Genomic DNA, 22,812 nt, shown 5'->3' with positions numbered 1-22,812 from the left:
TTGGAAGGCTGAGGCAGGTGGATCACCTGAGGTCAGGAGTTTGAGATAAGGCTGGCCAACATGGTGAAACCCTATCTCTACTAAAATTACAAAAAATTAGCTGGGCGTGGTGGTGCACGCCTGTAATCCCAGCTACTCGGGAGGCTGAGGCGGGAGAATCACTTGAACTTGGGAGGCAAAGGTTGCAGTGAACCAAGATCTCGCCACTGCATTCCAGCCTGGGCAACAAAGTGAGACAACAGCACGAGACTCCACCTCAAAAAAAAAAAAAAGACTAAAATGCTGGGCATGTCAGCTCACACCTGAAAGCCCAGTCCTTTGGGATGCTTGAGCCTACGAGTTTAAGACCAGCCTGGGCAACACAGTGAGACCCCATTTAAAAAAAAAAAAAATTAGCTGGGCATGGTGGTGTGCACTTGTAGTCCCAGCTACGTGGGAAAAGAGAGGATCACTCGAGCCTGGGAGGTTGAGGCTACAGTGAGCCGCGCTGACACCACTGCACTGCAGCACGGGCGACAGAGCAACAGCCTGTGTTTTCAAAAGCAGTTGTAGTAGCAGTAACAGCCATAACACAAAAGAATGTACTTCACAGTGACCTTACTAGATCACCGCGCCCGGCCCCAGCTAAGTTCACCAACCTGACTAGATCACTTCAGGAATACACCTTTTATAAAGCAACTTACTTTTATATATTGCTAGTAGTTTAGGTTTGTTGCCATTTTTCTACTGCATTATTTCAAGATGCTCTAATATTTTTTTCTATGACAGTTCATATCCAGATGAACTTTTTTATTTTTTAGAGACAGAGTCTTGTTCTGTTGCCTAGGCTGGAACTCAGTGGCGCAATCTCAGCTCACTGCAACCTCTGCCTGCCAGGTTAAAGTGATTCTACTGCCTCAGCCTTCCCAGTAGCTGGGATTACAGGAGTGTGCCACCATGTCTGGCTAATTTTTGTAATTTTAGTAGAGGTGGGGTTTCAGCATGTTGGCCAGGCTGTTCTTGAACTCCTGACTTCAGGCGATCCACCCACCTTGGCCTCCCAAAGTGCTGGGATTACAGGTGTGAGCCACTATGCTGGGCCCAGATAAAGTTTTAAACACATAAATATACATGGAACCCACATAGCCAGAACAATCACTTTCCACTAAACTGAAGCCCAGACGCCGAGCCCTCCCATGAAATAATGGTGGACAATGGATCAAACTGCTAGGTGAAAGATGCTATAATCGTCAAATGAGGCTGGGCGCAGTGGCTCACTGCTGTAATCCCAGCACTTCGGGAGGTCGAGGCAGGTGGATCACGAGGTCAGGAGTGCAAGACCAGCCTGGCTGACATGGTGAAACCCCGTCTCTACTTAAAAAAATATATATATATATATATGAAAATTAGCTGGGCATGGTGGTGCTCGCCTGTAATCCCAGCTACTCGGGAGGCTAAGGCAGGAGAATTACTTGAACCCGGGAGGTGGAGGCTGCAGTGAGCCAAGATTAAGCCACTGCACTCCAAACTGGGTGACAGAGAAAGACTCCGTCTCAAAAAAAAAAAAAAAAGTAGCAATCAAATGAAAGCAAAAGAAACCAGGCTGCACATATGTATTGACTCAAGATGGCACATCCCAGGACGCCGGTGACAAGAAGCACTCAGGCTGACCCTCAGAAGGGCTGAGCGTGAACTTCCGTGACCTCGTGTCAAAGGCCATGCTTTTAGCCCTCATGCCTGGTGGCCTCAGCCACAGTTTCTGCCAAACTTCCCTCCTAGAGATTGCCTAACACTTAAGAAATTAATTAGTTACTTGATTTACAAAGGCAGTATAGATGGACAGACCCAGACACACACACACACACACACACACACACACACACATGTCAGCTGGTGCTGGACTGGTCAGTATTTAACAACCAGCATTCTGACTTGTAGCAGTTGCTAATTTCCACGGTGTCGATATTCCCACTGGTTTCCAGCTATCATTATAAGGTCGGAGTTGGGGAGAGGCCACACCATCATCTCTGGAGCTGGGAGGAGCCGACTCTGACACCCATGGCCACTGCCAGGCTCACAGACACTCACAACAACAGACACACGCACATGTACTCTGCTGAAAACTGTCTCTACCCTGGTGTCCCAGCAGTCCTGGTTTCAACCCCTGGCTATGCTGTGTGTCTTTGATCACCTTTCTTAACCTCTCTGAGCCTCTTTTTTTTTTTTTTTTTTTTTTTTTTAAGAGTTTCGCTCTTGTTACCCAGGCTGGAGTGCAGTGTCACGATCTTGGCTCACCACAACCTCTGCCTCCCGGGTTCAAGCCATTCTTCTGCCTCAGCCTCCCGAGTAGCTGGGATTACGGGATGTGCCACCACAACCAGCTAATTTTGTGTTTTTAGTAGAGATGGAGTTTCACCGTGTTGGTCAGTCTGGTCTTGAACTCCCAACCTCAGGTGATCCACCTGCCTCGGCCTCCCAAAGTGCTGGGATTACAGCTGTGAGCGGCCATGAGCTGCCGTGCCCGGCCAGCACCTCCCATTTCTTGTAAAATGACAGAAGCCCATCCAGGGCTGATGGAAGGATGGGTGGTCATTTGGGAGTACCCCACGTGGCGCCTGGTGCTCGGTAGTGGCTTGGCCTTGCACAGAAGAGAAAGTGCCCTGTGACCATCTGCTTGGTCCTGGGTTCCTGGCACTGGGCTGGCACAGACACCTGTTCAGCTGCCAGAGCCCCAAGACCACAGCTGGTGTGTGCCCATCGGCCCTTCAGCAGCTCAAGCTGTCGGTCTCTACTGCTCTTGGGCAAGGTGTGGGTGAGTCCCTGGCATAATTTAGTGCTCCCACCCCCTGCAATCTGGTCCCTCATGCTTCCCAGATTTGGGTCTTGGGCAGGTCTCTCTGCCTGGAGGGTTCTGCCTCAGGCCTCTCACCCTTCGGATCATCAGAGTCCCAGCTACTTCACTCCAGCCTTGATGACAGAGCAAGACCCCAACTCTTAAAAAAGAAGAATTTACTGGGAGCTATGATTACACCACGAACTCTAGCCTGGGTGACAGAGCAAGACCTTCTCTACAATTTTTTTTTTTTTTTTTTTGTGACAGAGTCTCACTCTGCTGCCAGGCTGGAGTTCAGTGGTGTGATCTCGGCTCACTGCAACCTCCACCTCCCAGTTTCAAGCGATTCTCCTGTCTCAGCCTCCCGTACAAAAATTTTTTTTAAATAGCATTAGCCAGGTGTGGTGGTGGTGCACCTGTGGTCCCAGCTACTTGGGAGGCTGAGGTGGGAGGATCATTTGAGCCTGGGAGGTCTAGCGGGCAGTGAGCTATGATGGTGCCACTTCACTCCAGCCTTGATGACAGAGCAAGACCCCAACTCTTAAAAAAGAAAATTTATCAGAGAGGCAGGGCATGGTGGCTCACGCCTGTAATCCCAGCACTTTGGGAGGTCAAGGCAGGCGGATCACCTGAGGTCAGGTGTTCAAGACCAGCCTGGCCAACATGGTGAAACTCTGTCTCTACTAAAAATACAAAAATTAGCCGGGCCTGATGGTGTGCACTTGTAATCCCAGCTACTCAGGAAGATGAGGCAGGAGAATCGCTTGAACCTGGGAGACAGAGGTTGCGGCGAGCCTCAATTGCACCACCGCACTCCAGTCTGGATGACACATGAGACTCTTGTTTCAAAAACAGAAAGGCTGTGTGTGGTGGCTCACAACCTCTAATCCCAGCACTTTAGGAGGCCGGGGCAGGTCGATCACGAGGTCAGGAGTTCAAGACCAGCCTGGCCAATATGGTGAAACCCCGTCTCAACTAAAAATACAAAAACTAGCCAGGCATGGTGGCAGGTGCCTGTAATCCAGCTACTCGGGAGGCTGAGGCAGAGAATTGCTTGAACCCGGGAGGCGGAGATTACAGTGAGATCATGCCACTGTACTCCAGCCTGGGCGACAGAGACTCTGTCTCAAAAAAAAAAAATGAATTTACCATCAAGAGATTCCACAAACTGCCTTCAAAAGAAAGGAGACAAGAGGTGTGCATCCAGCCTTCCAGAACCTTCCCTGCGTCTCCTTGCCAAACCCACTTCCCTCAGTTCTGGAGTCTTGCCTGCACCCCAAGTTTATTCTGCATACGGCTGTGATCTGAACTGGGGTGAGGCTGGGGGACAACACTGTGCCCCCTTGTCTGGGCTGGAGCTCCCATTTCCCAGTCTCACGCCAGGCTCTGGGTGGGCCCTGAGGGACCCTTGGTTGGCTGGGCCACAGATACTAGGTCCCAGTCCGTGCGCAGCCTGTTCACCGGCTCGTACAGTACAGGGGTCCTGTGGAGGGGGACACGTTGTCCCCCAGCCCACCTCTCTCTGCCCTGGGAGGTGTCCTGGCAGGCCCCGCTCCCACTCCAGGGCCAATTCAACCCTGTGGCTTCTCTGCTAATGGGGCCGTCTCTTCCTTCAAAATGTTTCCTGCTGCTGGAGTGGAAGTGATTTCTGCTGATATCTCAGAGGTAAAAGACGTTTCTCACTTTCTTGAGTGCCCGGAGAATGAAGATTAGAATGAGTGGGGTCATTTCAGGCCCAGGGAGGCCAAGTAGGGGCCTGTGACGGTCTATTTGTCCTAGTTCCCAGGAGGGTGTCACCTGGGCCAGGGTCAGGGGAGGAGTTGGAGATTCAGGGTGTCAGGGGGCTCCCACAGCCCAGGCCTGAACCCCCTGCTGGGCTCCCCCACCTCTCAGCTCTGCCTCTGGAGGAGCCAGAGGCTAATCTTCCTCCCAACACTTCACGCTTCAGGAAATCACAGGCTCTCAGAGTGCAGGGCCCCGCCCAGCCCAGCAAGTGTGAATTTTCCCGAGAAGTGGCTCTTATGAGACTGTCTAAGGTGTCCCTGACCTGAAGAGAAGGTTCAACAGCCCTGCCTCGGAGGAGAAAAATGAACATGCGCTGTGCATACAAAAATAGCTTGCACGCTCGGAGCCTGCGTTTATGGGGTGCAGGCCCAGAGCACCGGGGTCTGGGCCCAAGCCCCCAGCTTGCTGGCGCTCTCAGTGAACGTGAGAGCAGGTGCGCCCCTCCTGCAGGTTCATTCCCTGTCAAGGAGGAAGAAACTTCGCCCTCTCCTCTCTCGGCTTGTCTCTCTTCCCGTCCTCGTCCTGGTCCCCACCCTTCCTCTCTTCTTCTCTTCTCTCCTCTGCCTTTCTTTTCTTTCCTTTTTTTTTTTTTTTGAGACAGGGTCTCACTCTGTCCCCCAGGCTGGAGAGCAGTGGTGCGATCTCAGCTCACTGCAACCACTGCCTCCCAGGTTCACGCGATTCTTCTGCTTCAGCCTCCTGAGTAGCTGGGATTTTTTATTTATTTATTTATATATAAAATTTTTTGAGATGGAGTTTTGCTCTTGTTGCCCAGGCTGGAGCGCAGTGGCACGATCATGGCTCACTACAACCTCCGCCTCCCAGGTTCAAGCAATTCTCCAGCCTCAGCCTCTGGAGTAGCTGGGATTACAGGCATGTGCCACCATGCCCGGCTAATTTTGCATTTTAAGTAGACGGGGTTTCGCCATGTTGGACGGCTGGTTTCGAACTCCTGACCTCAAGTGATCCACCTGCCTTGGTCTCCCAATGTGCTGGGATTACAGGAGTGAGCCACCGCTCCTGATCTTTATATATATATTTTAAGATGGCATGTCACTTTATTGCCCTGTTGTATTTTTAGTAGAGATGGGGTTTCACAATGTTGGTCAGGCTGTTCTCAAACTCCTGACCTCATGATCTGCCCGCTTGGCCTCCCAAAGTGCTGGGATTACAGGCATGAACCACCACACCTGACCTAATTTTTGTATTTTTAATAGAGACAGGATTTCACCATATGGGCCAGGCTGGTCTCAAACTCCTGACCTCGTGATTCTCCTCTGCCCTTTTCTTCTTCTTCTTTTTTTTTTTTTTTTTTGAGACAGGGTTTCGCTGTGTCCCCTAGGCTAGAGTGCAATGGCACCATCTCGGCTCACTGCAGCCTCCAGCTCTTGGGCTCAAATGGTCCTCCTGCCTCAGCCTCCCTGCATAGCTGAGATCCCAGGTGTGCACCACCATGTCTGGCTAGTATTTTGCAGAGATGGAGCTTCACTATGTTGCCAGGCTAGTCTTGAACTCCTAGGCTCAAGTGATTCTCCTGCCTCAGCCTCCCAAAGTGCTGGGACTATAGGTGCGAGACCATGCCCAGCCCCCTCTGCCTTTCTTGCCCCTAACAGGTGAGTGTCAGCCGCCATGTCCTTCTGCAGATGCCACTCTGGTGGCAGAAGATATCCACCTTCTGCAGGTGGTGGATAAACTCAGTCTTCCTGGTCTCTGGGTTGGGACAGCTACAGCAGCCCAGGAGCTCCCAACCAGGTTGAGTTCCACTTGCCCACTGAGGGTCTGGCTACCTAAAGAACAGGCTGGTGTGCCGGACACGGTGGCTCATGCCTGTAATCCCAGCACTCTGGGAGGCCGAGGCAGGCAGATCATGAGGTAAAGAGATTGAGACCATCCTGGCTAACATGGTGAATCCCTGTCTCTACTAAAAATATAACAATTAGGCCGGACACAGTGGCTCATGCCTTTAATCCCAGCAGTTTGGGAGGCCAAGGCGGGTGGATCACAAGGTCGGAGGTTCGAGACCAGCCTGACCAACATGGTGAAACCCTGTCTCTACTAAAAATACAAAACGTTAGCCGGGCGTGGTGGCATGTGCCTGTAATCCCAGCTACTGAGGAGGCTGAGGCGGGAGAATCGTTTGAACCCAGGAGGCAGAGGTTGCAGTGAGCCGAGACCACGCCATTGCACTCCAGCCTGGGCAAGAAGAGTGAGACTCTGTCTCAAAAAAACAAAACAAACAAACAAACAAACAAAAAAATATATATATTAGCTGGGTGTGGTGGCACACACCTGTAGTCCCAGGTACTTGGGACGCTGAGGCAGGAGAATCATTTGAACCTAAGAGGCAGAGGTTGCAGTGAGTGAGATCGTGCCACTGCACTCCAGCCTAGGCAACAGAGTGAAACAGCCATGCACCACTACGCCTGGCTAATTAGAAAAAAAATTGTGGATATGGGGTCTCACTGTGTTGCCCATGCTGGGCTCAAACTCCTGGGCTCAAGCAAGCCTCCCATTTTGGGCTCTCAAAGTGCTGGGATTACAGGCCCACCCTAGCCTCCAAAAGTGCTGGGACTACAGGCATGAGCCACCTTGCCTGACTTGTAAATTTTTTTTTATAAAAGGAGTTTCTCCCCATCACCGACACAAACCTGCTGGAGAGCTCAAGATACGCTGCATGGTTTTCCCAAAGAACATGCTATATTTATGTGCGTTTATTTCTGGGCTTTCTATTCTGCTCCATTGATCTGTCTGTTTGCTTGCCAACTCCACAGGGTCTTTATTTATCTTTTAGAGACCAGGTCTCTCTCTGTTGTCCAGGCTGGAGTGCAATGGTGGGATCATAGCTCACTGCAGCCTTGACCTCCTGAGCTCAGGGGATCCTCCTATCTCAGCTTCCCGAGCAGTTAGGACTATAAGTGTGTACCACAGTGCCCAGCTAATTTTTTATTTTTCGTTTTTGCAGAGATGGAGTCTTGCTATATTTCCCAGGCTGGTCCCAAATTCCTGTCCTCAAGCCATCCTCCCATCTTAGGCTCCCAAAGTCCTGGGATTACAGGTGTAAGCCACTGCACTGGCTCCCCCACTTCTTTTTTATTCTGAGACTAAGTCTTGCTCTGTCACCCAGGCTGGAGTGCAGTGGCATGATCTCGGCTCGCTGCAACCTCCAGCTCCCAGGTTCAAGTGATTCTCCTGCCTCAGCCTCCCAAGTAGCTGGGATTACAAGCTCATGCCACCAAGCCTGGCTAATTTTTGTATTTTTAGTAGAGATGGGGTTTCATCATATTGGCCAGACTGGTCTCGAACTCCTGACCTCATGATCCACCTGCCTCAGCCTCTCAAAGTGCTGGGATTACAGGTGTGAGCCATACCACCTGGCCTATTTTTATGTTATTTATTTTTTTATTTAAGATGGGGTCTCACTCTGTTACCCAGGTTGGAGTGCAGTGGTGTGATATCAGCTCACCGCAACTGCTCACCACAACCTCATCCCCTCTGCCTCCCAGGTTCAAGAGATTGTCCTGCCTCAGCCTTCTGAGTAGCTGGGATTATAGGTGCCTGCCACCATGCCTGGCTAATTTTCATAGTTTTATTAGAGATTAGGTTTCACCATGTTGGCCAGGCTGTTCTTGAACTCCTGACCTCAGGTGATCCACCCACCTCTGGGTGGGATTACAGGCATGAGCCACCTCACCCAGCCCTGTTTTCATTTTTATTTCTTTAGGAGTTGGGCTCTCTCTGTATTACCCAGGCTTGACTGCAGTGGCCATTCCCAGGTGCAATCACAGTGCACTGCAGCCTGAACTCCTGAGCCCACTCAATCCTCCAGTCTCAGCCTCCCACATAGCTGGGACTATAGGTATCCACCACCATGCCTGGCTCATGCCTTGATTACTGTAGTTTTATAGTAAATATTAAATCAGTCTCCCAACTTTCTTCTTCAATATTATGTTGGCTATTCTGGCTCTTTTGTCTCTCCATATAAACTTGAAAAGTCTTCCAGTTTTTCACAAGGCATCCCTGTGTGCTGGGGCCCATCTTCAACACCCCAGCAGGTGACAACTCTGCCTTAGCTTTCACTTCCTGCAAATTCGGAGCCTCAAGGACAGCAGGTGTGAGACACTAGAGCTGTCCATGGTATTTAACAGGCATATACATGGGCTTTTACATTGTATGATCTAGAAGGACACTTCTAGATCACTGAAATATGTTAGACCTTTCCAAAATCCTATCCTCTCATTCTCCAAATTATCATTTTATGCTTTTTGGCCAGCCTCTTGTTTGTCCTAGTAGGTACTATCACCCAAGGGAGCTGCAATGTTATTCAATTGCTACTGATTGTTTTTGAAAAATGCCCTGGGAATAAGACTTTTTCCTCTAAGGGAGTTGTTACTGCAATTGAATATAAGTCCTTTGAGTGAGGCTCTTTTCTAGGGAGTTGTCTTATAGGTGAAGTACTGACAATTATTTGAAGATAGGGCTTTTTGGGGAGTTTCAAACCTATTTTCTCTCAAATGGTTGCCAAGTTGCTGGTTTGTTCAGCTACTGTGGGTAGAAGCTGTTGGGTTTTTGTAGAGATGGGAGGGTCTCACTCCCATTGCCCAGACTGGAGTACAGTGGCATAATCATGGCTCACTGCAGCCTCAACATCCTGGGTTCAGGGGATCCTCCCACCTCAGCCTCCTGAGTACCTGGGACTACAGGCATGTGCCACCACCTCTGGCTAATGTTTGTATTTTTTGTAGACATGGGGTCTCGCCATGTTGCCCAGGCTGGTCTCAAATTCCTGGGCTCAAGCAATGTGCTCACCTTAGCCTCCCAAAGTGCTAGGATTACAAGTGTATGCCTGGCAAGTCTGTTGTTTTTTAAGGCTACCACAAAGCTGGGAAGAAGGAAATGGGAAGGTAACATGCCACAAAGCTCATTGGTCTTGTGAAAGGAAATTTAATCTTGGGACCCCAGGCTGGGTGTGGAGGCTCACACCTGTAATCCCAACACTTTGGGAGGCTGAGGTGGGTGGATCACCTGAGGTCAGGAGTTCAAGACTAGCCTGGCCAATATGGTGAAACCCTATCTCTATTAAAAATACAAAAATTAGCTGAGTGTGGTGGTGGGCACCTGTAATCCCAGCTACTCAGGAGGCTGAGGCAGGAGAATTGCTTGAACTAGTAGGTAGAGGCTGCAGTGAGCCAAGATAGTGCCACTGCACTCCAGCCTAGGTGATAGAGCTAGACCCCATCTCATTCAGATTTCTATTTATGAAAAAAAAGAAAATAAGTAAAAGTGAGACTCCATCTCAAAAAAAAAAATCTTGGAACCCCAAATTCATTAAGCTAAAGAGAAAATTCAAACTGGGAATTGGTTCATGCAAACCTGCCTCCCCCATTTTGGTTCCTAAATAAGACAGCCACAAGATGAAAAGCTACAAGCCTCACCCACATTTTGCTCACAAGGAATTGAGCTGCAAGATCTTCCAGGGGTTTCTGTTAAAATTTCACTGTGGCAATGTCAGCTAGCTGCTCATCTTCTACAGGTGCAGTCAGACCTCTGCCCACCAGACACGAACGTGTATCTGATCATTCCCCTGCTTCATTTTGTTTATGTCATCTTACTTTAAAAAAAAAAAATGCAGGCCCAAATGCAGTGACTCTTGCCTGTAATCCCAGCATTTTAGGAGCTGAGGCAGGTGAATCACTTGAGGTTAGGAGTTCCAGACCAGCTAGGACATCAAGATGAAATCCTGTCTCTACAAAAATACAAATATTAGCCAGGCGTGGTAGCGGGTGCCTGTCATCCCAGCTACTCCAGAGGCTGAGGCAGGAGGATGGCTTGAACCCAGCATGCAGAGTTTGCAGTGAGCTGAGATGGTGCCACTGCACTCCAGCCTGGGAGACAGAATGAGACCTTCTCAGAGGAGGGGGTGGAAAGAAAAAAGCAGATTCACTCAGCCAGACAAAAGGCCAAAAGGCGTGAATGACTATTTTTCCTACCTACCTCTTACATGAAAATTGTATTTCTCAATATGCCACCTTTTCCCCACAGAGCCCACAAAGTCATCTTTGGAGAAAGACACAGACCGTCTCCCAGGTGCACATCCTCTACGTTGGCAAGAAAACCGCCTAAAATGATTGACACTTGTCTCATCATTTTTCTCAACTGACAATCATATTCAGCTATTTTTCTTAAACTCACCTAATTGTTATAAGCCTTTGGTTAATTTCTAAAGTTCTGAAAATATTGGTTTTGACCATTTTTGCCAGGATTTGTGTAGGTTTTATAGAGGAATAGATTTTCAATTGGTGTTTCTTTTGTTTGCTTGAGATGGAGTCTGTCTGTCATCCATGCTGGAGTGCAGTGTCGTGAACTTGGCTCACTGCAACCTCCGCCTCCTGGGTTCAAGCAGTTCTGCCTCAGCCACCCAAGTTGCTGGGACTACAGGCATGCACCACCACACCCAGCTAATTTTTAATAGAGTCGTGGTTTCGACATGTTGGCCAGGCTGGCTCGAACTTTTGACCTCAGGTGATCCACCCATCTTAACGTGCTGGAATTACAGGCGTGAGACACCACGCCCGACCGTGATTTTCAGAGGTTTTTTGTTTGTTGTTTTTTTGAGAGTCTTGCTCTGTCACTTAGGCTGGGGTGCAATGGTACCATTTCGACTCATTGCAACCTCCACCACCCAGGTTCAAGCGATTCTCCTGTCTCAGCCTCCCAAGTAGCTGGGATTACAGGCACCCGCCACCACGCCCAGCTCATTTTCGTATTTTTGGTACAGATGGGGTTCCACCATAGTTGCCAGGCTGGTCTTCTACTCCTGACCTCATGATCCGCCCGCCTCGGCCTCCCAAAGTGCTGGGATTACAGATGTGACCCACCACACACAGCCGATTTTCAGAGGTCTTTACTCTGTTGTTTGGAAGTGATTCTGCCTCCCAAGTTACCTTTGATTCAGTAAATGAAAAAAGTATATAAATGCATGATTGTGTTTTTGCAAAAATATTGGCAAAAAAATGTTAAGTTTCTAACCTAGCTGGCAGAGGTGAGAGAATTTGTCTTGCGTGTGATTTGTCAAGCTTTCTGGAAGGAAATTTGGTAACTGTCCCTACAAATTGAAATCCTGAATTTCCTGTTTGGCAGAGCCTCTTGGGGCAGAGAGGGAGCATTTTCCTCCAAGGCCTGAGGGCCGAAAGAGGCCATTTGCCAAACAAAAATTAAGGCTCAGGCCGGATACAGTGACTTGTGCCTATAATCCCAGCATTTTGGGAGGCGGAGGTGGGCAGATCATGAGGTCAGGAGATCCAGACCATCTTGGCCAACACAGTGAAACCCCGTCTCTTCTAAAAATACAAAAGTTAGCTGGGCGTGGTGGTGTGCACCTGTAATCCCAGCAACTTGGGAGGCTGAAGCAGAATAGCTTGAACCAGGGAGTCGGAGGTTGCAGTGAGCCGAGATCACTCCACTGCACTACAGCCTGGTGACAGAGTGAGAATCTATCTCAAATAATAATAATAATTATTATTATTATTATTAAGGCTCAGAGCTCCTGGGAAAAGCAACTCTACAATTTGTCACCAGAGGGCAGTGTTCTGCCCCGTTCCCAAGGAGAGATGGGGGCTTTCTCCAGGTGTGTTCGGGAGTCCCCACAAATGGTTTCAGGAAATTAGAGGTCTGGAAGGGCTCCCCTGTCTTCACAGGCCCAGGTTCTACACTCCGAAGCCAAACACAGCAGCCAAAGAGGGCGGGAAGCCCCTTCTTATGGGCAGTGCTATTTCTTTTCTTTTTTTTTTTTTGAGACGGAGTTTCACTCTTGTCACCCAGGCTGGAGTGCAGTGGCTTGATCTCAGCTCACTGCAACCTCTGCCTCATGGGTTCAAGCGATTCTCCTGCCTCAGCCTCCTGAGTAGCTGGAACTACAGGTGTGCCACCACGCCCGGCTAATTTTTGTATTATTAGTAGAAATGAGGTTTCACCATGTTGGCCAGCCTGGTCTCCAACTCCTGACCTCAGGTGATCCACCTGCCTCTGCCTTCCAAAGTGCTGGGATTACAGGTGTGAGCCACCGCACCTGGCCAAGGTACTATTTCTGTTCCTATTTTATGAATGAAGAAATGAGATCTTAACGGGGTATTTGGGGTAAGGGGCTAGAGGGGTTGCTTCTCAGAAGAGACCCTCATGGGGCAAGATTAGAGCCAGTGTCTCTGCCTGCAGTATTGTCCCCCGTTTCACACACACCTCAACACCGAACCTTACCCCACTGCTCTTGGAATAGACTGAACATGTCCCCCACAAAATTTGTTTCTTGAAACTTACCCTCCAAGGAGATGGTATTATGAGACAGGAGCCTTTGGGAGGTGATTAGGTCATGAGGGTGCTACCCTCACAAATGGGATTAGTGCCCTTATATTAATAAAAGGGACTCCAGAGAGGTCTATCCCTCTTTTTCCACCACATGAAGACACAGCTAGAAGTCTGTGATCTGCAACCCAGAAGAAGACCCTCACCAGCAGCTGAACATGCACCCTCATTTCAGATTTTCAGTCTCCAGAGTCGTGAGAAATAGATGCCTATTGTTTATAAAGCAGTCAGTCTATGGGACTTTCTTAGGGCAGCCCAGACTATCAAAGACAGCCCTAGAGGGGCTGTGTGCCCAGGAGGGGATGAATCAGTCTCTACTTCTTCGTTTTAAGACAGGGTCTCTCTCTGTCACCAGACTGGAGTGCAGTGGCATGATCTCAGCTCTCTGCAACCTCTGCCTCCTGGTCTCAAGCAATCCTCCCACCTCAGCCTCCCAAGTAGCAGGGACTACAAGTATTTTTTTTTGTAGAGTATTTTTTGTAGAGTATTGTATTTTTTGGTAGAGATGGGTTTTGCCATGTTGCTGAGGCTGGTCTTGAACCCAGAGCTCAAGTGACCCACCCACCTCAGCCTCCCAAAGTGCTGGGATTACAGGCATGAGCCTCTCCTTTACTTCTCAGGTGTGAATGTTCTCCCACATCCTCGGACTCCCAGCCTGCCCCCAGGCTTCACAGAGTCCTATCTGGTGAAGTAGGGGAGCACCAGCCACCTGCTTATCCCCCTAGCTCAGTCTTTCCCCTCCAGGGGCTCTGGACTTCTCTCAAGGGCGGCTGGTCCATGGAGTCAATGAAGGGCTCCCCTTCTTTCCTGAAGATCTTTGTCTTAGCTTCTGCTTTTTCCAGCCCCTAAGATCGTGGAGGCAGGTCCTGTAGAGGAGGAACCCTTGTGGGGTTTCAGGGACCTGCACTCTTGAGGAAACACAGAATTTGCAGGCACAGGTCTGAATGTCGATGGGAAATGGCAGTCAGGGTGGACACGCCACTGCCATGAGCACCTCCAACCCAGGGCTGCTGCCAGGCAGACCCTGCACCAGCCATTCCCTGCACCAGCCATTCCCTGCACCAGCCATTCCCTGCACCAGCCATTCCCTGCACCAGCCATTCCCTGCACCAGCCATTCCCGGCATCTCCCAAAGGCTGGTCTTCAAGCCTTCACCTCATTCTCTGCCCACCTGGTTCTTGTAAGTCCCAGAGAAAACCCGAGTCCAGAGGAGAAGCAGAACCCAGACCATCAGGCAGCGGTCACCCCCGACATCCCTGGGAGAGCCTGAGCCCACTGCCAGCGCTCAGAACCTGAGTGAGCAGCCCAGCTAAGAGCCTCTCCTTCCACCACGCAGAGGAGCGCCAGAGTGAACTCAGCCCTGGAACCCAGAGACCATCTTCAAAATCACATCCCAAATCTCTCATAGCTGAGACCCTGTCTATGGTCCCTCTGTAATTACTTCCTTCCACCCCTTGTTCATTTCACAAGAATAATTTTATTTTTTGAGAGAGCCTGCCCGTTGCTCAGTCTGGAGTGCAGAAGTGCAATCTCGGCTCACTGCAACCTCCACCTCCCAGGTTCAACCAATTCTCTTGCCTCCGCCTCCCAAGTAGCTGGGACCACAGGCCCCCTACACCAGGCTAATTTTTGTACTTTTACTAGAAAAAGGCTGGTCTTGAACCCCTGACCTCAGGAGATCCGCCTGCCTTGGCCTCCCAAAGTGCTGAGATCAACGGCATGAGCCACCGCACCCAGCCAACTATTTCAATAAGGTGTTTGCCCATCTTCCTTATTATACTGTAACCCACAAGAGCACTTACGTTGCCTGCAGTGTCCCGGGGTCCTAAGGCAGCCCAGGGGGTATTTCTGGGAGGAACCAGCAGGTGTTGGCGATACAGTTCTGAGTGCGACCACCAGGAGGCAGGGCTCCTCACACTTGTCCTGGGGACAGAGGCAGGACCCTCACCTTGAGGACTTTTCCCTTGGGTGGGTTTGGATGTGCACCTGGGAATACTGTCCTCTCTCCCTGAGGTGTGAGTGAGGATGCTTCCAGCTCTGGGAGACACAGCTGTGGTGTCGCTGGCCAGGGTACAGCTTTCTAGAGAGGAACCATTTTCAGCACCTCAAAGTTCAGACCTTTCCTTTCCCTCTTCCAGGCTGGGGTGAGCGACTACCCAGCCCACAGTGTAGAGAGGGGTCTCATGTTTTATGCTCTTCATTTGGACTTTTTTCTTTGTTTTTTGAGACAGAGTCTGGCTCTTTCGCCCAAGCCTGAGAGTGGCACAACCTCGGCTCCCTGCAACGTCTGCTTCCTGAGTTCGAGCCACTTTCCTGCCTCAGACTCCTGAGTAGCTGGGATTGGAGATGCACACCACTATGCCCAGCTAATTTTTGTATTTTTAGTAAAGAGGGGGTTTCACCGTATTGTTCAGGCTGGTCTTGAACTCCTGATCTCATGTGATCTGCCTGCCTCAGCCTTCCAAAATGTTGGGATTACAGGCGTGAGCCACCACACCCGGCCCATTTGGACTTTAAAAACAAGCAAATGGCTGAGCGTGGTGGCTCACGCCTATAATCCCAGCACTTTGGGAAGCCGAGGTGGGTGGATCACGAGGTCAAGAGATTGAGACCATCCTGGTCAACAAGGCGAAATCCCGTCTCTACTAAAAATACAAAAATTAGCTGGGAATGGTGGTACATGCCTGTAGTCCCAGCTACTCGGGAAGCTGAGGCAGGAGAATTGCTTGAACCCAGAAGGCGGAGGTTGAGGTGAGCCAAGATTGTACCATTGCACTCCAGTCTGGGTAACAAGAGCGAAACTCCATCTCAAAAACAAGCAAACATAGGATCTGGCCCAGGTCCCCAGGCTGGAGTCCAGTGGTGCCATCGTAACTCACTGCAGCCTCCAGCTCCTGGGCTCAAGCAATCCTCCCACCCCAGCCTCCTGAGTAGCTAGAACTACAGGTTTGCTCTACCACACCCAGCTAATTTTCCTATTTTTATTTTTTGTAGAGGTGGGGGTCTCACTACGTGGCCCAGGCTGGTCTCGAACTCCTGGGCTCAAGAGAGTCTCCTGCCTTGGCTTCCCCAAGTGCTGGGGTTACAGGCATCAGCCACTGTGCCCGGCCTTTACTCTGACTTTGAATGGGTCCTGTTTGCAGCCCGCTCCACGTCTCCACCTTCTGTTGCATGTTTCCTCCAATCCCAGAGCCTTTTCCTCCTTGACTCCCCTCCCGAGGCGTGTCTGTCTATGCAGGAGGTGGGCTCAGTTTTGCTCTGCCAAGCTTTGCCATTAGTAATGTTTCTCCTGACACTGTGTGGGCATCTCTCTTCTACATTCAACTATATTCATGTTCCCTTTATCTTGGTGGGGTTAAGCCAAAAAGGGAGAGGTAGGGGGCTGAATGCAGCAACTCATGCCTGTAATCCCAGCCAAGGCAGGAGGATCGCTTGAGCCCAGGAGCTTGAGACCAGCCTGAGCAATATAGGAAGATCTCATCTCTACAAAATAAAACAAAACATAAAAAAAATTAGCTTGGTGTGGTGGTGTGTGCCTGTAGTCTCCACTACTCAGGAGAATGGCTTCAGCCCAGGAGTTCAAGACCAGTCTGGGTGACGATGAGACTTTGCCTCAAAAAAAAAAAAATCTCATTGTGGGTTGAGATGAGATGCAGTGGGGACCATGTGTGTGCCAAATCAGTTTCTTACAAGCTCCTCAGTAGGTTTCAGGGGAAACTTCAATGTCACATCAGATTCTGGGGACAGTTGCAGCTTTGGCATAATGATTATTGTGAAGCAGCGGGATGGAGACAGAAGCAAAGGCGGTGCAGCTGGTCCACATCCTTGCAAGTGCAAGCGCACAAACCATGCCAGACATATGTTGCAGGCGCGCATAACAGACACATTGCAGACGCAGGTAACCATGCCAGATGCATTGTAATCACACACCCTGGCCGGATGCATCACACGTGTAGATAATCATGCTGGAGGCACTGCAAGGGCACATAACAATGCCGGACTCATTTCAAGTGCAGATAACCATGCTGAACGCAGCCAAGCACACATAACCACGCTGGGCGGGGGCAAGCGCACATAACAGATGCGTTCCAAGACTGCCAGCTCACAAACCATGCTGGACTCATTGTGATCACAGGTAACCATGCTAGTTTGGGGGCTGATACCAACCCCTCTTAACTTTGAAATCCCCCAAGACATAAACATCAATGTCTGATGCATAGAAATCAAAATCTTTTTCATTATAAATGACACTGAATTGGAGAAAGTAGAGGAACTGGGGGGTGGGGAGCACATGTGGGTTTCTCAGCGCTTTGCACCTGCCAGTCACGGGTGAACTTAGAAAACCACAAAGGTCTTCTGTTAGGAAAAGCAGAAGGAACTGTGGACAAGGCTGTCACAGAGGGACCAGCTAGGGAGGGGACAAGGTGTGCTTGGCTCACTCGGCACCTTGGAAACATTCACCAGCATGGCAAGCCCAGGTGAGCAGAGGGCTAAGGAACTGGAGATACCCCCTGCTTCCTGGAAGGAGTGAAAACTCCCCCCACTAGCAGGAGATGTGAGCCTGAGACCTAAGGAATTTCTGAATCCCAATTTTGTTCTTTTGCCCAGGTTGGCTAGAGTGCAGATGCATAAGACTGGCTTACTGCAACCTCAGCCTCCCAAGTTCAGGCCATTCTCCTTCCTCAGTCTCTCGAGTAGCTGGGATTACAGGCACCCGCCAGCACACCCAGCTAATTTTTCTTTCTTTTTTTGTATTTTTAGTAGAGACGGGGTTTTGCCATATTAGCCATGCTGGTCTCGAACTCTTGGCCTCAAGTGATCTGCCTGCTTCGGCCTCCCAAAGTTCTGGGATTACAAGCATGAGCCACTGCGCCCGACCCAAATCCTGATTTACTTCTCAATGGCAAAATGTGGAAACCCAGTTTTTGGAAATAATTGAGTCCCTGATACTTCCTTCTCAGATGACTGGGCATAATGTACCCCAAACATAGTAAATGGAAACTGGGGTACAGCAAATAGTGACACCCTTTTTTTTTTTTTTTTTTTTTTAAGCAAAGAGGCCCAGGATTGTGGCTCATGCCTATAATCCTAGCACTTTGGGAGGCCAAGGTGGAAGGATCACTTGAGACCAGGAGTTTGAGACCAGCCTGAGCAATAGAGCAAGACCTTGTCTGTACAGAACACAAATTAGCCAGCATGGTGGTGTGTGCCTGTAGTCCTAGCTGCCTGGGAGGTTGAGGCAGGAGGATGGCTTTCGTCCAGGAGGTGGAGGCTGCAGTGAGCTACGATCATGCCACTGCATTCCAGCCTGAGCAACAGAGCAAAACCACCTCAAAAAATTAAAAAATTAAAAAAAAAAAAACACTTTACCAAAGAAATGCCAACAGCCTAGTCATCACCTGTGTGCTCCAGCGGACTCAGGCCATGCGGAGGGAGGTCTTTTCTGAAGAGTGGAGGGGAGTTGAAGAGCTCCATGCCTTTCATGTAACCCCCGAGAGAGTCCCAGCAGAAACGCCCATGGGGAGAGGTAACCTGCCATTCTGTGCGTGTGATGGTGAAGAGTTCCCCCCATTCATTCAAGGCAAGAGCCAGGTCCTCAGAAGGCCATTTTCTAAAGTCTCTCTCTTTTTTTTTTTTTTTTTTTTTAAAGAGACAGAGTTGGCTGGGTGTGGTGTCTTATGCCTGTAATCCCAGCACTTTGGGAGACCAAAGCAGGAGGATCACAAGGTCAGGAGATTGAGACCATCCTGGCCAATACTGTGAAACCCCGTCTCTACTAAAAATACAAAAAATTAGCCAGGCATGGTGGCACATGCCTGTAGTCTCAGCTACCTGAGAGGTAACCTGCCTCTCAGGCAGTAGAATCACTTGAACCCGGGAGGTGGAGGTTGCAGTGAGCCAAGATCGCACTCCAGCCTGGTGACAGAACAAGACTGCATCTCAAAAAACCAACCAACCAAACAAACAAAAAAACCCGACAGGGTCTCACTCTGTCACCTAGGCTGGAGTGCAGTGGTGCAATCACAGCTCACTGCAGCCTCGACCTCCTGTGTTCAACAAATTCTTTCTCCTTACTTGCTGAACAGCTGGGACTACAGGCATGCACCACTCTGGCTGGCTAATTTAGAATTTTATTTTAAAGATAGGGATCTAATTATGTTGCCCAGGGTGTTCTCAAACTCCTGGCCTTAAGAGTTCTTCCTGTCTTGGCCTCCCAAAGTGCTCGGATTACAGGCATGTGCCACCACACTGGTGATCATGGGGGGATTTTAAGTTGCAGATTCAATTTCTTGTTTCAGTTACAGTAATTTTCTAGAAAGTTGTCTGTTGTATCCAAATATTTAAATACATTGGCATGGCCGGGCATGGTGGCTCCCGCCTGGAGTCCCAGCGCTTCGGGAGGTTGAGGCAGGCGGATCACCTGAGGTCAGGAGTTCAGGACCAGCCTGGCCAACATGGTGAAACCCTGTCTCTACTAAAAATATGAAAATTAGCCAGGCATGGTGGCACACACCTGTAGTCCCAGTTACTCAGGAGGCTGAGGTGGGAGGACTGCTTGAACCAAGAAGGTGGCAGTTGCAGTGAGCCGAGATCATGCCACAGCACTCCAGCCTGGGCGACAGAGCTAGACTCCATCTGAAAAAAAATAAATAAAAACAAATTTTAAAAAATAAATTGACTTCGAATGCTGATAACATCTTACGGGCTCTGTAATGATGTCTCACTGTTTCCCCCTCCTAATGGACAAAGGTGAGAACAGAGGCTGGCTTTCCAGGCAGAACAGTGTGAGTCAAGCTCTAGCACAAATGCTGAAACAGCAGCTGGCCCTGTTCTCAAACTCCTGGCCTTAAGAGTTCTTCCTGTCTTGGCCTCCCAAAGTGCTCAGATTACAGGCACCCTATATGGGGTTTAGGCACACACTGGGGATGCAGAGGGCCCCAGTGCCAGGTCCTGCTGGTACGTGCAGGGCATTCACATTCACCTGCTGGTAGAAGTAGCTGCCATGTAATTAGGTGGTTCTATCAGGGAACCAAAGTGCTACCTGAGCTACACTGTTGCTTGAAGCCAAGGGACAGGGTGGCTGTCACATCTCCTGCAGCCTCTCCTTGCACCTTTCAGGGACCTCCTCGCTCCTGATGTCTGCACTAGGCACATTCACCCAGGCCAGTGCAGGCTGCTCCTCCACCACCAGACACACCCACCCACCTGAACTCAGCCGATTGTCCCAGCCACACCTACCCATTGATCCCAGCCATCTGCACAGTTCTGCCCTCTCTCAGACCTCCACCTCAGCCCTCTGATTTTTTTTTACAGAGAGTCTCGCTCTGTTACCCAGGCTGGAGCACAGCAGCATAATCATAGCTCACTACAGCCTCCAACTCCTGGGCTCAAGTAATCCTCCTGCCTCAGCCTCCTGAGTAGTTGGAATTATAGGCACAGGTCACCACTCCTAGCTAATTCTTAATTTTTTTTTTTTTTTTTTGGTAGAGATGAGTTCTTGCTTTGTTGCCCAGGCTGAAGTACAATGGCATAATCATAGCTCACTGCAGCCTCCAACTCCTGGACTCAAGCAATCCTCCCACCTCGGCCTCCTGAGTAGTTGGGACTGCAGGTGCATGCCACCATATCCAGCTTAGTATTATTTTTTGAGATCGAGTCTCGCTCTGTTGCTCAGCCTGCAGTGCAGTGGCACAATCTCGGCTCACTGCAACCTCTACCATCTTGTTTCAAGTGATTCTTCTGCCTCAGCCTCCTGAGTAGCTGGAACTACAGGTGTGTGCCACCACGCCTGGCTAATTTTTAGTAGAGATGGGGTTTTGCCATGTTGCCCAGGCTGGTCTCAAACTCCTGGCCTCCAGTGATCTGCCTGATCTCCTTGACCTCCCAAAATGCTGGGATTATAGGCATGAGCCACTGCACCCAGCCTTATTATTTTTTATAAAGACGGGGTCTTGCTGTGTTGCCCAGGCTGGTCTCAAACATCTGGAGTTAACTGATTGTCCCACCTCAGCCTCCCAAAGTGCTGAGATTACAGGTGTAAACCACCATGCTCATCCCTTTTTTATTTTTCTTTATTTTGAGAAGGAGTCTCACTGTGGCACCCAGGCTGGAGTGCAGTGACATGATCGTGTCTCACTGCAACCTTTGCCTCCCAGGTTCAAGAGATTCTCCTGTCTCACCCTCCCCAGGAGCTGGGATTACAGGCATGCACTACCACGCCCGGCTGATTTTTGTATTTTTAGTAGAGATGGTGTTTCACCATGTTGGTCAGGCTGGTCTTTAACTCCTGACCTCAGGTGATCCATCTGCTTTGGCCTCCCAAAGTGCTGGGATTACAGATGTGAGCCACCATGCCCGGCCTCATTTATTTTCAATCACTCACACATCTATCCATGAGTGTAAATTTTGCTTTTCAGCCTTTGAACAATAAGACTCTAGCATTCTATGGAGTGCCACACAATTGCCATTGGAGGCAATGCTGAAGTGGAAATGGGGGCTGGAGCGTCCAGGAGTCGCCTCTCCACACAGTGTGTGACAGACACAGCCACCTGCATGCTTGTCCTTGGTGGGAGAAAAAGCCTTTGAGAACTGAACCTCTGCCAAGCTCTCTGCTAAGATCGTGCGATACAGCAGGAAACACAGCTGGTTCCTGCTGTCAGGAGCTCGTAAGAAAGTTTGTGGAAAAGCAATCAGTTTCATCCACACACACGCTTGCACGTGGAAAAGAGCCTATCTTGGGTTTGTGGCTACAAAAGTCAAATGCTGTTTCTGGGAATTATTGGTCAGGACGTTTCAGATAAAATGGAAAATAGGGCCAGGTGTGATGGCTCATGCCTGCAATCCCAGCACTTTAGGAGGCCAAGGTGGGCAGATCACTTGAGGCCAGGAATTTGAGACAGCCTGGGTAACATACAAGACCCCCACCTCTAAAAAAACAATTTTTTTTAAAGATTAGCCAAGGGTGGTGGCGCAGGCCACTTGGAGGGGGCTGACACAAGAGGATAGCTTGAATCCAGGAATTTAAGGCTGCATTGACCCACGACCATACCACTGCACTGCAGTCTGGGTGACAGAGTAAGACTCTGTTGAGAGAAAAAAGGAAAGGAAAGGGGAAAAGAAGGAGAAGGAAAAAAGAAAAGAACATTTTGGAAGGCTGAGGCGGGTAGATCACTTGAAGTCAGGAGCTTGAGACCAGCCTGGCCAACATGGTGAAACCTTGTCTCTACTTAAAAAGTTAGCTGGGGGTGGTAGAGGGCACCTGTACTCCCAGCTGCTCGGGAGGTTGAGGCAGGAGAATTGTTTGAACTTGGAAATTAGAGTTGCAGTGAGCCAAGATTGTGCCACTGCACTCCAGCCTGGGGGCGAAGTGGAGAGAGGGGAGAAGGGGGAGGGAGGGGGAGGGGGAGAAGGGGGAGGGAGGGGGAGGGGGAGAAGGGGGAGGGAGGGGGAGGGAAAGGGGAGGAGGGGAAAGGGAGGAGAAAGGGGGAGGGGGAAAGAGGGAGGGGGGAGGGGAGGAAAGGGGGAAGGGGAGAAGAGGGAAAATAAAGGAAGAAAGGAAAGGAAGAAAAGGAAGGGAAGAAAAGGAAAGGAAGCTCATTAGCTCATGTGAAGGGAACTGATTTCCATGACACAGATGTTGGCCCTTAGGTTTCAGCATGATCAGCAGCTGCGGGTGGGTTGGCGGTCAGTGGGATAAGGAACAGGTGGGCTGCATCACGATCAGCCGCTTGGGAGGGGAAGTTGTATCCCTAGATGAAGGGATACAACTAGGTCTCAAAAAACTCCTATCAGGCCTAAAAACGGAATGCAAATTAGCAACCATACAAAGCAAACAGACAACACCAGGAGATGCCAGACCT

Source organism: Callithrix jacchus, chromosome 2, assembly GCF_049354715.1.
Source record: "Callithrix jacchus isolate 240 chromosome 2, calJac240_pri, whole genome shotgun sequence".
NCBI lineage: Eukaryota > Metazoa > Chordata > Mammalia > Primates > Cebidae > Callithrix > Callithrix jacchus.
The sequence above is the reverse complement of the archived record's forward strand: the minus strand, read 5'-3'. Positions refer to the sequence as shown.